At 42.4% G+C, this 12,280-nt stretch overlaps 1 protein-coding gene across 8 annotated transcripts in view; it reads left to right on the top strand.

Moving 5' to 3' along the window:
- The window catches only part of LOC107876705 (cleavage and polyadenylation specificity factor subunit 3-I), a 10,472-nt gene extending 5,937 nt beyond the window's left edge, over positions 1-4,535 (top strand). For all 8 annotated transcript variants that reach the window (XR_007057685.1, XR_007057686.1, XR_007057684.1 and 5 more), the window contains one exon: positions 4,162-4,535. The gene's annotated coding sequence lies outside the window, so the exon portion shown is untranslated. The remainder of the gene's footprint in view (positions 1-4,161) is intronic.
- Positions 4,536-12,280: the final 7,745 nt, after the last annotated feature.

The raw sequence follows: 12,280 nt of genomic DNA, 5'->3' as shown, positions 1-12,280 counted from the left end.
CCCCCCCCCCAGCTATTCATACCCCCCCCCCTACGGTACTGTCCATACCCCCCCCAACCAAGCATTCAACCAGCTGCCGCCCGGTCCCCAGCCGCCAACTTGGTCTCCAACAGGCCGACACTCCGCCTGCACCCGCCACGCCGTCTCCAGCAGCCGCAGCCCCAAGCGAAATCCGGTGACTTCTAACCTTTGTTATTTCGTTATTTCATATTGCATTTTAGTTCATTCTTTCATATTCCATTCTTAGTACTATGCTCGTAGTAGCCCGTGTACCTTGACTTGCGTGGGATTTGTGAACATTGCCTGTTGTCTGTTGTTGCTGTTGCTGTGGTCGCTTCTTAGTTTTGCTTCGGGAGTTTTCCTTTGAACGTGTGTGTGTCTTGTATCTCCTTGTTGCTGCTTTGATATTGTCACCGGGTATATCCTTATATTTTCCTACTTTTTCGTGTAGTTGTGGCTGTGGGTGGTAATGGGTGGTTAGGGTCATGTCCGAGGGGGTTGGGGCGTGGGGCTGTGGTGGGGGCGGGAGATGGGGAGAGAGCGGGAGTGGGTGGGAGGCCAAGGGTTGGCCGAGGGGGGGTAGTGGGGGGCGCGTGGATAGCGACGGTAGGCTGAGGGTTGGGTCTTGGAATATAGGGACCCTTCAGGGGAAGTCCATAGAGCTGGTGAAGATTCTTAGGAAGAGAAGGATCAACCTTGCGTGTGTCCAAGAGACCAAGTGGGTAGGGTCTAAGGCTAGGGATGTGGACGGTTACAAGCTGTGGTACTCTGGGAGCGACAGGCGTAGGAATGGAGTTGGCATCTTGGTAGATGAAGAGCTTAGAGGTCAGGTAGTGGAGGTGAAGAGGATCAACGATAGGTTGATGACTATTAAGTTGGTCATTCGGGGGTTTACCCTGAACGTGTGTAGTGCCTATGCACCGCATGTGGGATCGGAGGGGGAGGAGAAGATGCGGTTCTGGGAGGCTTTGGAGGAGGTGGTGAGAGGCGTGCCCAGTTCGGAGAAGATTGTTGTAGCAGGGGATTTCAACGGGCACATTGGGGCGCTACCGGGAGGCTTTGGGGATGTGCATGGTGGTTTTGGTTTTGGGGAGAGAAATGAAGAGGGTGCGACCCTATTGGAGTTTGCGAGGGCGTTTGGGCTGGTGGTGGTGAACTCGGGCTTCCCGAAGAAGGACGAGCACCTGATCACTTTTCGGAGCGCGATAGCCAGGACCCAGATTGACTTTTTGTTGCTTAGGAAAGGGGATAGGGCGTTGTGTAAAGACTGTAAAGTCATTCCGAGTGAGAATCTTTCGACTCAACATAGGCTCTTGGTTATGGATTTGGGTATAAAGAAGAATAGGAAGCGGAGGAGTAAGGAGAGTAGACCGAGAATTAAGTGGGGCGGCTTGACGCCAGTGAATGCGTGGGAGATAGGGGAGAGGTTGGCGGGAATGGGGGTGTGGGAGTGTAGGGGGGACGTGGATATTATGTGGGACAGGGCGGAAACGTGCATCAGGGAGAATGCAAGGGAGGTGTTGGGTGTTTCTAGGGGCCGGGCCGGACATCATCGGGGGGATTGGTGGTGGAATGAAGAGGTGGGGAAAAAAGTGCAGACCAAGAAAGAGGCGTATGCTAAGTTGGTGGAAAGTAAGGACGAAGAAGAGAAGCGGGTAAACAGGAAAGAGTACAAGCTAGCGAGGAAGGAGGCGAAGTCAGCGGTCACGGCAGCTAAGACGGCCGCTTTTGAGAGCTTGTATGTAGGGTTACAGGGGAAAGGAGGGGAGAAAAAGTTGTTCCGACTCGCTAAGGCTAGGGAGAGGAAGGGTCGTGACCTCGATCAGGTGAGGTGCATTAAGGGGGAGGACGGTAGAGTGTTGGTGGAGGACGGTCACATAAAGAAGAGATGGCAGTCGTACTTTCATACGCTCTTGAATGACGAGGGGGACAGAGCTATTGTGTTAGGGGAACTGGAGCACTCAGGGGAGTGTCGGGATTTTAGCTATTGTAGACGTTTTAAGGTAGACGAGGTTAGACAGGCAGTCCGCAGGATGCGAAGGGGTAGGGCGACGGGGCCGGATGAGATACCGGTGGAGTTTTGGAAGTTCGTTGGAGAGGCTGGTGTAAGGTGGTTGACTGCATTGTTCAATGAAATTTTCAGGACGACAAAGATGCCCGAGGCGTGGAGGTGGAGTACCATGATTCCCCTCTATAAGAATAAAGGGGACATTCAGTGTTGCAATAACTATAGGGGGATTAAGTTACTGAGTCACTCTATGAAGATATGGGAGAGAGTGGTCGAGGTGAGGCTGAGACGGATAGTGTCTATTTCGGAAAACCAGTTCGAATTTATGCCCGGCCGCTCGACGACGGAGGCAATCCACCTGGTACGGAGGTTGGTGGAGCAGTATAGGGAGAGGAAGAAGGATCTGCACATGGTGTTCATCGACCTGGAAAAGGCGTACGACAAAGTCCCCAGGGAAGTGCTTTGGAGATGCTTGGAGGTGAGTGGAGTACCGCAGGCATATATACGAGTAATTAAGGATATGTATGAGGGAGCGAAAACCCAGGTGAGGACGGCGGGCGGAGACTCAGAGCATTTCACTGTCCTGACAGGATTGCATCAGGGATCTACTCTTAGTCCCTTTTTGTTTGCGTTAGTAATGGATGTGTTGACGCGGCGTATCCAAGGGGAGGTGCCGTGGTGTATGCTTTTTGCAGACGATGTAGTCCTGATAGATGAGACTCGAGGGGGTGTGAATGACAAATTAGAGTTGTGGAGGCAAACTCTGGAGTCTAAAGGGTTCAGGGTGAGCAGAACCAAGACAGAGTATGTGGAATGTAAGTTTAATGACGTGAGGCGGGAGAATGAGGTAGTAGTGAGGCTAGAAGCACAGGAGGTAGGGAAGAGGGATAAGTTCAAGTATCTCGGGTCCGTGATCCAGAGTAATGGTGAGATTGATGAGGATGTCTCGCACCGTATTGGGGCGGGATGGATGAAGTGGAAACTCGCATCGGGGGTGCTGTGTGATAAGAAGGTGCCGCCCAAGCTTAAAGGCAAATTCTATAGGGTGGTAGTCCGTCCGGCCTTGCTGTATGGAGCGGAGTGTTGGCCAGTTAAGAACTCCCACATCCAAAAAATGAAGGTGGCAGAAATGCGGATGTTGCGCTGGATGTGTGGACTGACCCGAGGGGATAGAGTTCGGAATGAGACTATCCGGGAGAAGGTTGGTGTGACTTCAGTGGAGTGTAAGATGCGGGAAGCACGATTGAGATGGTTCGGACACGTGAAGAGGAGGGGCATGGATGCCCCGGTCCGTAGGTGTGAGAGGCTAGCGTTGGATGGTTTTAGACGGGGTAGAGGTAGACCGAAGAAGTACTGGGGTGAGGTGATTAGGCGGGACATGGAACAGTTACAGCTCACCGAGGACATGACCCTAGATAGGAAGGTCTGGAAGATGCGAATTACGGCAGAGGATTAGGGCCAGTTCGGGTCGCTAGTGTAGGGAATTAATTGGTGGGGGTGTATTCCTGTTATGATTCTGTATTCAGTGTTTCGTGTTCCGTGTTCCATGTTTATTACGAATCTGTGTGCTTTCCTCTGCTTTATATTCCTGCATTCCTGCTTTACTCTTTTTTATATTCCCTATGGGTGCCGTATCTATGTTATGTCATCTGCTGCTATGCTGTACTATGTGTTTGTGTGATATCTCGTGACTTGAGCCGGGGGTCTTTCGGAAACAGCCTTTCTACTTCATCAGAGGTAGAGGTATGGACTGCGTACATCTTACCCCCCAGACCCCACTAAGTGGGAATACACTGGGTTTGTTGTTGTTGTTGTTGTTGTTGTTTTATGTATATATTTGATAGGTTAAATGTATATCAATAATGTCAAGTAAAAACGAACATGGGAGTAGTATCAATTTGAGTGTATTTTTCTTCTTTGATGTGTGATTTTTGGGGAGGGTAGTGAAAAGAAAGACCTTTTTCTTCAAATAATGAAGCAAAGCAAGAGTTCATTAGTAATATGTATGTGTGGGAGCAAATTGATAGCTGTTCCCACTAAGGTATTATGTATATGCTCACTCGCAAATTGAAATTATATATATGTAATTTCCCTTTATAACCCCTTACTTTGCTCTAGATGTTTGCAATTTTTACTGTTGTTGTTCTTAATAGGTTTTCATATGTGACTGGGACATCAATTATCGGCATCAAGTAGAAGGATGCTATTCTCTTGGCTGCTGAATGGACCTTTCTACTTTGGTGCTGGGGGGTTCAAATGAAGGTGGCATTCTTTAGTTGAGGCAAAACAATGCTCAGTGAAATGCTTCAATGTCTTTTACTTGCTGCATTAGGATTTTGATAAATTTCAAGTTAGAGTAACTAGGATCGTTGGTGCCTATCTACTGTAAAATTTTATATTTTTATAGTATATTCTGATTATTGGTCAAAATGGGAAGAAATGAACTGAAGAAGGTAGTGCCCGAGAATGCGTATTTAGAAAATTAGTACTGATTGAATTTTCATTAATAAAGAAAGATAAACTTTAATTGCTTTTGTTCCAGTAGTTAAAGCTGATGCTCTGAATTAATACTGTTACCCCACTAGTTGTATTTATAAGTGGCATACAAGTCACCTTGATTACTTCACTAGCTGTTATAAATACAATGTTCTCAAAACTCGAGGTCAAATTCATGAACTCAAAGTAGGTCCGCATGTTTAGCAATTTCTGCTAAGCTCTTACTAAAATTACAAAGGGGATTTCCGTTTTGGCTCAATAAAATACTCCCTTTGTTTCAAATTACTCGTTTCAAATTTTCTAATTTGATTTCTCATTTTACTTGTTCTTTTTCATTAATCAAGAAGAGACAAATTTTTTTTCATGTTTTACCCTGCATTAATTACTTTTTCTTCAAATTAAAATGTAAATATTATTTAATAGAGGTATTATGATAAACTAGTCATGTTATTAATTATTTTTTTTTAATCAATGTGTCATCTAAATTTGAAACGAGAGAGTAGGTTCATATTACATCATATAGAGTTAATCTATTTTCTTTCGAAGAGAGTAGGTTCATATTACATCATATAGAGTTAATCTATTTTCTTTTGTTTGTAAATATGATAAGAATTAAAAAAACTAAAATAACGGAAAAGACGTCAAATCATGATAATTGGACACTGGGTCGGTCTCTGTCTTCTATGGGTCAACTTTGATGCAATATGATATTTTATCCTTGCGAAAATGCATCGTTTTCACCTCAAACTATATTCGAAAAGTTTTGGTCATACCTAAACTATACTAGTGATCCATTACACACCTAAACTATAAAAAAAGTGATACTTTTTACCCCTAGATTTGAGTGGAAAAAATATAATTATTGAAATTAAATATAACGCGTCTAGTAGAAAATTAATGCAAAAAAAAAAATTAAAAATTTTTCTCTCCCACCCCTAAACCACCTTCTTCTTCATCACCTCCCATCCCAAATTCGAACCCCCCCCCCCAACCACCTTCTTCTTCCCCCCCCCCAACCCCCCCCCCCCCCCCCCAACCCCCCAACCAACACATCTTCTTCATCACACTTACCCTCAAATAATACAATTTCGTCACACCCCATCCTCCATTTTCATCGAAACAATGTCAATTTCACAATGAACAAAATCAAATTGAATTTGTTGTTTAAACGGGCAAATTTCAAAAACTTTCGTCATATTTTATCAAATACTTGACGAGAACGCATTCCTAATTCCACTGAATTTACATCATCCAATCTCTTTATAACTCCCCTTCTTCCCTCATTTCTCTCTCTACTATACTATCTATTTCACTTACATTTGAATCAATTATTTTGCACAAAAAACATCTTAGCTCTCTCTCGCCTCCAAACTGCAACATCACTTGATCCAGGTACTTTCCATCAATTTTTCTACTTCTTCAATGTATTAATTTATAGGAAAACTACGTAAATCGACGTGTTACACGTTGATTGTTTCTTATGTTCTTGCATTTTATAGAAAAATAGGTACTCATTGTTGGATTAATTGCTCTTGCATTTTTTTCTCTTTGTTTTCAATTACGTTCCATTGTCACTTTTTGAATTTGAAGATGATGAAGTTGCCTTTGTAACAAAAGAATTGTTGGAGAGTGCATACTGAATTTGGTAGTGAATTTAATTTTTTTTCTCCATATTTAATTATTATAATGAGAGAAGTATCGATTACCCCTGAACTTGTCACGTTTTATTTATGGTACACCTGAACTTTGATTAGTCCTAAATATCCCTCTCCCGCTCCGAACTTGTTCTTTTAGTATGTCGCATGCCCCTTTTATGCTGATGTGGTAAAATGTTTGAGTTCAACCTCCATCACGCGCGTGATGGAGGTATTTTTATGCTAAATCAGCATTTTTAATGATAAAAAAACAAAAAAAAAATCTATTTTCCTTTAATTTTTCAAAAAATTCAATTATCCCTCTCCCTATTTATTATCCCTCTTCCTCCATTACTTCCAATCTTAAAAAAAAATTCATCCGTTTATTAATTTTGTAAAACTTCAGTTTATTAATTAGTTAATGAAATAAAAATTTCATCCGTTTATTAATTTTGTAAAAATTTCATTTATTAATCTAAAAAAAAATCATCCATTTATTAATTCAATCTAAAACTCCAGTTTTCATTCCTATGAAACTCCTTCAATTTTGTAATCTTAATTATATATATCATAGGAGTTATTGTAACTAAAAAAAAAAATACTAAATATCGAAACAGATATTTTAAACAATATTAACAAAACAAATACTAAAGAAACTAAGACACATACTTATAATAAATGTAGTTATGTTAGTTATCGGTTTTTAATCCCTAACGATTTGATTTTTGATTTAACAGATAAGAAATACTCATAAAATAGAAAAAGTAGCAACTAACATGAAAAGAAATCGAATCTTAGTTGCAACAAAAATCCTACTTTTATATATATATATATATATATATATATATATATATATATATATATGTAATAATTTAATATAATCTTATTGGGTCATCGATTTACCCAATAACTTAATAAAAAAATCAAAATCGAATCAATAACCCAATAATTTTTTTTTATAAAATCATTAAAAAATCGTTAACCCAATAATGATAAATCAATAACATTTTTATCGGTTCGATTTTTGTACACCCCTAACTTAAATTATAATTTCTTAATCCATTAATTATAATAAGAAACGTATTTGTGCATATGAGTCTCCTCAAAATCCTAATCGAAACACTAATCGAAAACTACTATGAAACACTAACCGGAAAAAAATAATTTCATATAATGCAACACTAATTGAAAAAAAATAATTTCATATTTTTAACACAAAAAAAAAATATAAATTTTTAAATAATAGCTTACTTGATCGACGAAAATTATACCTTTCACTATTTTGGAGTAGAGAAAAATTAAAAAATATAATTTTTTTAGAGAGAAATCGGATAATTAAGGGTAGAAATGGATTATTTTTTAATATAGGATAAATATAAGAGAAGTGAATGGTATTATCCACGTGGATAGCCACATCAACATTTTTATCCACGTGTTCGAGCGTGTATTACACGCAGTGAACAATGGGCCGAAAAGGATGTCACGTCATACTAAAAGAACAAGTTCGGGGGAGGGGGGATACTTAGGACTAGTAAAAGTTCAGGTGTACAACAACAATAACAAACCCAGTGTATTTCCACATAGTGGGGTCTGGGGAGGGTAAGATGTATGCTGTCCATACTATTACCTTCGGAGAAGTAGCAAGGCTGTTTCCGATAGACCCCCGGCTCAAGATAAGATAAGTCATAAAAAACGTACACAAAGCATGGAACAATATGATATGACATAAATACGCCACCTATAAGGAGTAGTAAACAAAGAATAGTAAGCAAGCGTAATGCAGCATAACAAGAACACTGCACCGGACAAGTAAAGTTCTATCCTACCTACCGAAAAAGTCACTAGCCTTCTATCCTAATACGCGTCCTCCTGATCTTCCTATCTAGGGTCATGTCCTCAGTAAGCTGTAACTGCTCCATGTCTCGGCTAATCACCTCTCTCCAGTATTTTTTCGGCCTACCCCTGCCCCGCCTAAAATCATCCAAAGCAAGTCTCTCATACCTATGAACCTGAGCATTCATGCCCCTCCTCATCACATGTCTAAGCCATCTCAAACGGACCTCCCGCATCTTGTCCTCCACCGAAGACACACTAACCTTATCCCGAATAGTCTCATTCCGAACCCTATCCCTTCTAGTAAGCCCACACATCCAGGGCAACATCCACATTTCCGCCAATGTGAGAGTTCTTGATAGGCTAACACTCTGTTCCATACAACATGGCCGGACGGACTGCCACCCTATAAAATTTGCCTTTAAGCTTGGGCGGCACCTTCTTATCACACAACACCCCCGAGGCGAGCTTCCACTTCATCTATTCCGCCCCGATCCAGTGAGAGATATCCTCATCAATCTCACCATTCCCCTGAATCATAGCCCATAGGTACTTGAAACTATCCCTCTTACACACCACCTGAGAATCTAACCTTACTACCACCTCGTCCACCTCCCTCGAGACATTAAACTTATATTTCAAATATTCGGTCTTGCTCCTACTTAATCTGAACCCTTTAGATTCAAGGGTCTGTCTCCACACCTCTAATTTATCATTCCCCCTCCCCCGAGTCTCATGAATCAAAACCACACCGTCTGTAAAAAATATACACCAGGGCACCTCGCCTTGGATACACCGCGTCAACACATCAATAACCAAAGCAAACAAAAACGGGCTAAGAGTAGATCCCTGATGCAACCCTGTCAAGATCGAAAAATGTTCTGAATCGCCTTCCGCTGTCCTCACCTGGGTCTTAGCTCCATCATACATGTCCTTGATCATTTTGGTATACGCCACCGGGACCCCACTCACCTCCAAAGGACTTCCCTAAGGACTTTGTCATATGCCTTCTCCAAGTCGATAAACACCATGTGCAGGTCCTTCTTTCTTTTTCTGTACTGTTCCACTAGTCTCTGCAGTAGGTGAATTGCCTCCGTCGTCAAGCGCCCAGGCATAAATCCAAACTAGTTCTCCGAAATAGATACAATCCTCCTAAACCTCCACTCTAGCATTCTCTCCCAAATCTTCATCATGTTGCTCAATAACTTAATACCCCTATAGTTGTTACAACTCTGAATGTCACCCTTATTCTTATACAGAGGGATCATAGTACTCCATCTCCAGGCCTTAGGCATTTTTGCCGACTTGAAGATGTCGTTGAACAAATCTGTCAACCACCTCAAACCAGCCTCGCCAGAAAACTTTCGAAATTCCACGGAGATCTCATCAGGCCCCATCGCCCTACCCCTTCGCATCCTGCGAACGGCCTCTCTGACCTCCTCCACCTTAAAACGTCTACAATAAATAAAATTACGGCACTCCTCCAAATGCTCCAACTCACCCAACTCAATAACTCTCTCCCCTTCATGATTCAAAAGCCTATGAAAATACGACTGCCACCTTTTCTTAATATGACCATCCTCTACCAAAATTCTACCATCCTCCCCCTTAATGCACTTCACCTGGTCTAGGTCACGACCCTTTCTCTCCCTAGCCTTAGTCAGTCTAAACAACCTTTTTTCCCCTTCTTTCTCTTCTAACCCCACATACAAGCTCTCAGACACTGCCGTCTTAGCTGTCGTAACGGCAAGCTTAGCCTCCTTCCTTGCTAGCTTGTACTCCTCCCTAAAAACCCGCTTCTCTTCATCATCCTTACTCTCAACCAACTTTGCATACGCCCCCTTCTTAGTCTCCACTTTCTTCTTTACTTCATCATTCCACCACCAATCCCCCGTATGGTGCCCGCTCCGTCCCCTAGACACACCAAAAACCTCACTAGCAGTCTTCTTGATGCACCTAGCCACCCTATCCCATCTACCATCAATGTCTATCCTACACTTCCACACCCTCATACCAGTCAACTTCTCCCCTATCTCCCGCGTAATCATCAACGTCAAGCTGCCCTACCAAATTCTCGGTCGGCCCTCCTTACCCCTACTCTTCTTACCCTTCTTTATTCCCAAGTCTATCATCAAGAGCCTATGCTGAGTCGAAAGATTCTCACTTGGAATGACCTTACAGTCCTTACACAACCCCCTATTCCCTTTCTTAAGAAGCAAAAAGTCAATTTAAGTCTTGGCTATCGCGCTTCGGAAGGTGATCAGGTGATCGTCCTTCTTTGGAAAGCTCGAATTCACCACCACCAGCCCAAAGGACCTCGCAAATTCCAACAAAACAGCTCTCTCTTCATTTCTCTCCCCAAAACCAAACCCACCATAGACATCGCCAAAGCCTCCCAAAAATGCCCCTATGCGTCCATTAAAAACCCCTGCTACAACAATCTTCTCAAAGCTAGGCACACCTCTAACCACCTCATCTAAATCATCCCAAAACCGTATCTTTTCCTCCCCGCCCAAGCCCATCTGCGGCGCATACACACCACTCATGTTCAGGGTAAACCCCTCAAAAACTAACTTAATAAACATCAGCCTATCACTAATCCTCTTCACCTCCACTACCCGTCCTCTAAGCTCTTCATCTACTAAGATGCCAACTCCATTCCTACGCCTTTCACTTCCAGAGTACCAAAGCTTGTAACTATCCACATCCCTAGCCTTAGACCCTACCAACTTAGTCTCCTGGACATACGTCATATTGATCCTCCTCTTTCTAAGAATCTTTACCAACTCTATGGACTTTCCCTGGAGAGTCCCTATATTCCAAGACCCAACCCTCAGCCAATCAACTCTAGCGACACGCCCTCCTCTACCGCTCTTAACGCCAGACCTAGCCCCTGTTCCCCCCACCCGCCCTACTCTCGTCCCCCACCCCCAACACCGTCCTCCGCCCAGATCTAAGCCCCTTCGGACATAACCCTATTCTACCATCAACAACCACAGCCACTACACCACGAAAATAACAACCGCGATAGTAATAACAACAACAGGAAATACAAAGCAATGACAGGAAAAACAAGGCACATGCGACGTAGATGTAATGAACAAGCAACAGTCAATCGCACAGATTAGAAGCGTTCAAGAGATGAAATAATCAGGAAAAGTAGACGAGCAGGATAATGCACAGAAATTAAGTCGTCGGAAGTAGCTAAAGTACAAAACACTAGAAAAAAAATATAAAGCAACAACAGGAAACAAGGCACATGCAAAGCAGATGGGATAAGCAAGAAAAAGTCAATCCCATAAATTACAAATTCTAGAGAATTCAATAGATGTAAAGAAATGAAATAAGCAGTAAAGGTAGAAGGAACGAGACAAAAACAATACAACGTAACTAAACGAAGTAACTAAAAAAAATCAGTGGTTTATATGTCACAGGTATAGTCCCGTGTGTTGTTGGTTAGGTTTCGGGTAAAGGGATCACCAGAACAAGCCCGCCAGTGCGTCGCCGGAGTGACCTTGCCGAAACTGGGTGTTGGCTCATCTGCTTACCAATCTGCTTTACCAATGCTATCACTCTTACCCTTTTTTAGAAACGAGTCGAGCTGATAGAACCCTAAGGTCGCCGGCGATAGTCGCGTATAGGAGGCAGAGAGGGAAAGGAGAGAGAAGGGAGTAGAGACGGGGATGGAGAGATCTGGGGAGAGAGAGGATCGTGGGAGAGAGAGATCCCTTTTCTGTTACCGGCGTAGCTACGTCATCGCCGAAGACAGTGTCGACCGTTGGAGGTCAGTGACGTAGGGGTAGGGGTGGCTGGGGTCAGTGAACGTTATGATAGAGAGAGAGAAAGTCAACTCATTCTTTACATGTCATTATATTCAAAGGATAATATCAGTAAAAGTTCAGGTGTACCATGAATAAAACATGACAAGTTCAGGGGGGTAATTGATACTTCTCTCTATTATAATTGATGTTGCTAAATGCAACAAGAGTGAATGTTGCAGTAGTGGATTTGAAAAGAACGAAAAAAATTTCCAACTAGATGAAGACGATAGTTTACGGATGAAGAACATAATTAGAAGAAATTGATTGTTATGGTAATTTTGTTGGCGAGATAAAGTTTATGCTGGTGAATATGGTGTTTTTGATCTCATAACAATGGAGGTTTTAGACGTTGAAGAAAAAGGAAAAAATTTAAATTAAAAAGAAAAATAAAAAATTTATTATTTTTTCGTATTATGCTGACGTGGTGCTGACGTGGCAGGCGCGTGTGAAACACCGCACCACGTGCAAGTGGTATAATGCTTTACAGG

This window comes from Capsicum annuum, chromosome 7, assembly GCF_002878395.1.
Source record: "Capsicum annuum cultivar UCD-10X-F1 chromosome 7, UCD10Xv1.1, whole genome shotgun sequence".
Lineage (NCBI taxonomy): Eukaryota > Viridiplantae > Streptophyta > Magnoliopsida > Solanales > Solanaceae > Capsicum > Capsicum annuum.
Note: the sequence above shows the minus strand (reverse complement) of the source record. Positions and strands in the feature narration are given on the sequence as shown.